General features: G+C 35.7%; 1 protein-coding gene across 2 annotated transcripts in view; it reads left to right on the forward strand.

Annotated features, from left to right (window-relative positions):
- LOC118444392 (neuronal growth regulator 1-like) overlaps positions 1 to 5,000 on the forward strand; it is an 86,963-nt gene that overhangs the window by 11,345 nt on the left and 70,618 nt on the right. Inside the window, exon 1 of one of the 2 annotated variants that reach the window (XM_035872613.2) lies at positions 3,966 to 4,126. The exons of the other annotated variant lie outside the window; for it this stretch is intronic. The gene's annotated coding sequence lies outside the window, so the exon portion shown is untranslated. Of the gene's footprint in view, positions 1 to 3,965; positions 4,127 to 5,000 lie in introns of those variants that run through there. 2 annotated transcript variants of the gene reach the window in all.

The raw sequence follows: 5,000 nt of genomic DNA on the forward strand, positions 1-5,000 counted from the left end.
GAGGCACACCTGTAGAAAGAATAAATCAATAGTCTCTTGATGAGGAAGACTGGTTAGAAAAAAAAAAAAAAAAAAAAAGAAAAAAAAAAAAAAAGAAAAGAAAAGAATAGGCAAGAAAAAAAAAATTGAAGAGAAAAGAAACGAAAACAAGTGCAATGGAAAGGGATAAAAAGAGAGAGAAAAAAAATAAAAGGAAAGAAAGGAAAAGAATAAAAAAGAAGAAGAACAAGAAGAAGAAGAAGAAGAAGAAGGGTGTCTATCGCAACCCTTGGCAAACCCTTTTTTACCCTTCTCTCTTCATTGTCCAATCGCTTATTCTCACTTTTCGTGCTATGAATCTCGATTTTAACGAAGCTCCCTCGTTGAGGACGTAGAGAAGTGCGTCTTCGAATTAATCATTCTTTTATTCTTTCTCTCTCTCTCTCTCTCTCTCTCTCTCTCTCTCTCTCTCTCTCTCTTTATTTCTTATCGCTCTCTTCTTAATCTCAACGTTGGGTACTTTCGAGCAGGGCATTCTCAAGCTCAACATGGTTTCGAGGATCGCGCCAACGCCACAGCATCAACCACAGCTTCACCACGTTCCATTAGCGCTTCCTACGAATCTCCATCTACCTCCACCCCCGTACACCCCTTTCACCTAACCTTCCACCTCTCTACACCATCTCTTTTTCCTCTTTCACTTCTATATACGTTCGCAAGAAAACAAGGATATTTATACATTATACATATGTGTATGTATATATATATATATACATATATATATATATATACACAAGAGATACATGTACCATGTACAGTTTCGTATTTATCACAAAGTTTATATGATTTAAAACGAACGAGAGATGATCTCGCATATGTTTCAACGTTGCTCCAATTTCTGGCCTGTTTGCTTCGGGGTTTAGGTTGAAAATTCAAATTCACCTTTTCTCACAAAATATTCTTACCTCTTTCAACCCTCGTGAAATTTTCATTTTCCTCGTTTTACCATCGAAAAACATTCTCCATACCTAGGTGTACGTATGAACTTATATAAATATGTATATATATATAACAGGTTTATATACTAGTATCGGTCAACATAATTCGAACCCACCGGCAGGTTTTCATTTTTTTTCTTTTTTTTTTTGTTTTTTCTTTTGTTTATCGTTAACAATAAACTCATAAACTCGTTCGAAACTTCTCGTTATCACGTTGCGATTAATCATTACATATCTCCCCATTCCCACCCCCCCTCCCCCCACCTACCTACCTCTGAAATTGTTTCTCGTACTACGGTGGTTTCGTATAGATAAAGGAAAAAGAAAGAAGAGAAAGCGTTTCCTTTTTTTTTATTCTTCTTTTTTTTTTCTTTTTCTTAATTTTTTGTTTATTTTCATTTTTTTCTTTCTTTTTTTTTTTTCTTTTTTTTTTTTCTTTTCAAAAAGAATCTTTTAATAAAAAGGAATATATTAAATTCATCTAACGATCCTATCAGTTATCTATATATCGCCGATAGCTAAAATATATCTGAGGTTTCGTCGTTTGGATTGAACTAAGAGAAAGAAAATTCTTATTACAACGAGACGCGAATAACTCTGTAAATAAGGGTATATAATAATAAGAATAATAATGGAAAAATAGGAATAAAAGTGTATAAAGAAAAAAGGGATAAAATAGACGGGATAGAAAAATAAAGAGAGAGAGAGAGAGAGAGAGAGAGAGAGAAAGAGAAAGAGAGAAAGAAAGAGAAAAAGAGTGACAGAGAGAGAGAGAGAGAGAGAGAGAGAGACAGAAAGACAGAGAGAAAGAGAAAAAGAGAGAAAGAGAGAAAGAGAAAGAGAGAGAGGAAGGGCATTTATACGATATGAAGAAAAAAAGATGAAGTCACCGTGGTTTTGGGGGCGGCACGTGTTGGGTTGTAGAGGTGGTGGAGAAGGAGGTGGAGAAAGAAAAAGGGAAAGATGAGGAGAAAGAGGAGAAAGCCGAGGTGGAGGAGAAAGAGAGGAAAAGAGGTGGATGAGAGAAGGTTGGAAGTGGTGGAGAAGGAGGAGCAGGAGAGAGAGAAAGAGAGAGAGAGAGAGAGAGTTACCGTAGGGTTCGAAGAAGGGGCATGCGCGGCATCCGGGGGTGCAGGACGGCTCTCGGGGTTTAGTCGGTTTCCAACAACACGACGCGTCGCTCGCGCATAACCATCGCTCGCTCGCTTGCTTGCTCTCTCGCTCGTTTCCTCGTTCTCTCGTTGTCTCTCTTGTACGTTCCTACGTTCCTACGTTCGTTCCTACGTTCGTTCATACGTTCGTTCCTACGTTCGTTCCTACGTTCGTACCCTTTTACCCGCTCGGCTAACATCCGCTTATACATAGATACTCTCCCCTTCCACCCCCCCTTTTCGAGGCGCGTTCTTTGGCGGCTCGTTCGCGCGCATCCTCGCGGCAGCAAACAAAGAATTTTCAAAGGAAGCTAATTTGTTTAAAGAGTGACGTCGCAAATCTGTTCGCGCGTTCTTCCTTTTTTTTCCCCCCTTTTTTCCCCCTCCCCTTTTTTCTTTTTTTTTTTTTTTTTTTTGATTTCTCCTCGCCCCATTTTTCGTTGCATTCTCTTTTGGCTCTTTCGTTTTCCCTTTTTCCTCTCTCTCACTCTCTCTTCTTCTTCTTCTTCTTCTTCTTCCATTTTTTCCTTTTTGATTTCTTCTGTTTATTCTTGCATATGTATTGTCCGATTTCATTCCTCCTTCATTCTTTTTCCTGTCGATTTGAATTTTGATTTTTCTTTCGTCCCTCTTCTTTAAATTTCCGTCGAAGACCGGAACAGTTTTTTTTTCTTTTTAATTTTTTTTTTTTTTTTTTTTTTTTTTTTTTTTTTTTTTTTTTTTTATAATCCCTCATCCCTCTTGTTTATCTCTTTTCTTTTCGCTTTATCGTTTTATTTCTTTTTTTTTCTTTTCTTTTTGTTTTTTTCCTCTTTAATTTTCTCTCGACGAAACGAAAGAAAGAGAGAGAGAGAGAGAGAGAGAGAGAGACAGAGGGAGAGAGAGAGAGAGAGACAGTGAGAGAGAGGAAAAAAATACTTGGACTGCGAAGAGTTTCTTTCTCTACTCCAATGGGAGGAGCCGAGTATCCTGAAAATAGTCCTACTACCTTTGACCTCTTTTCGCGAGTGTGACGGATAGCAGTGAGCTACGAAAGAGTGATCTCTACTCCGGGATAACGGGATGAGGATTCGCGCGATATCATTAAGGACGAAGATGGACGATCGATCTAGTGTTTCTTTCGATCGTTGAATTATTTTTTTCCTTACTTATCTCTTTATCTATTTGTCTCTCCTATCCCCCTTTCTCTCTCTCTCTCCCTCTCCTTTTCTCTCTGTCTCTCTCTCTCTCTCTCTCTCCCTCTCTATCTTTCTTCCGTCGATGGATCTTATGGTGAACATTCGAGATCTATACGATCGATGGTGTTTTATTGGTGAAAGTGATCGTTCGCTTAGAGGAGAAGAAAAAGAAGAGGAAAAAAAGAGAAAGTTAATTGAATGATCTCGATGGACTAAAGAAGATAAGAAGGAAGAAAGAAGATAGAGGAAAAAGGAAAGAAAATTAAAGAAAAAAAAAAAAAAAAAAAAAAAAAGAGGAATATAAAAGGACCAAGTAATAATGTGTTGTTTCCAAATAAAAAAAAAGAAAAAAAGAAATATACGTTCGATCAAGTGTACTCTCGACTATTATTCGTTTCAATGATACTAATCATTTTTTTTTAACTGACTTGAATAATTTCAATTATTATTCCGAACTTATTATATCCGCGCCGCATTGTGTTATCGTCATTGCGGTGAACGGCGCGAAAAAGTGCGCGAATAAACTTCCTTCGATCGAGTTTCGGTACTTCAAAAAAAAAAAAAAAAAAAAAAAAACCCAAAAAACAAAAAAACAAAGAAGAAGCCCGTGTTAATCCTCATCCACGAGTTTTACGAACTAAAAAAAAAAAAAAGAAAAAAAAACAGAAAAGAATTGAGGGAAAAAAAATAATTAAAATAATAAACTCAATTCTCCGGAGGATCTTTCATGTGACCGTATAGAATTATACATATTCTATTGCCTACGATCAAGAGGAAGCAACCCACCGTTCCCGCTTATTTTTTCTCTCCTCTTTTTTTGGTAGGTACTACACGATCGTGTGAGAATTCAATTTATGGAAATCGATGGTTCGTTAACGGTAACGATACTCTTTCTATTTGTGTTCCATCGTGAAAATTTCTCTAGATACGCCCGTATATAACCGAGACAGATAGAGATATTGAATCGTTGAATTTTCGAACTATATATGTATTTATGTCACATAGAGATATGTATACAGATATCTATGTCCTACTACTATGTGTGAATACATATGAATGCGACGTTCATATATATATATATATATATATATATATATATATATATTAGAACATACAGTCACGTAATAGATGTATAGTGTATAATAACTCTTACGCGTTAACGTTTAAAATATTAAATCCGTTTTTGATCGTTTCTCACTCGTAAACTCCGATCGATATAATTGCGAGATGAAAAGGATTTTCCATTTATTCGATTATATATACTACGAGGTATTTCTTTGATCTGTTTTTTTTTCTTTTTTCTTTTTTTTTTTTTTTTTTTTTTCTTTTTCTTTTTTTCTCTCTTTTCGTAGCTAGAAAGAAGACATGTAATATATCGTTAATGGGCCACGTTTCATTATTCCTTTCTTTTTTTTTTTTGTTTGTTTTTCTTTTTTTCTTTCCGATCAGAAAAAATAAATAAATAAAAAAAAAAAAAGAAGGAAAGAAAGAAAGAAATTACAAGACTATTGAATATTTCATCGAGACGTTTAAATTACGTGCAAACGACCTATGGCGTTATATTCTAACATAGTACAATATTTAAATGAGCCGAAATCGGATCACTGTTATTAGGTAAAATCATGACATGTTATTAGAATTTAGGGATAGCCTACGTCGTTGGATGTTACCGAACGGACCATCCACCGGTAGTC

This window comes from Vespa mandarinia, chromosome 23, assembly GCF_050613455.1.
Source record: "Vespa mandarinia isolate Hongniang chromosome 23, ASM5061345v1, whole genome shotgun sequence".
Lineage (NCBI taxonomy): Eukaryota > Metazoa > Arthropoda > Insecta > Hymenoptera > Vespidae > Vespa > Vespa mandarinia.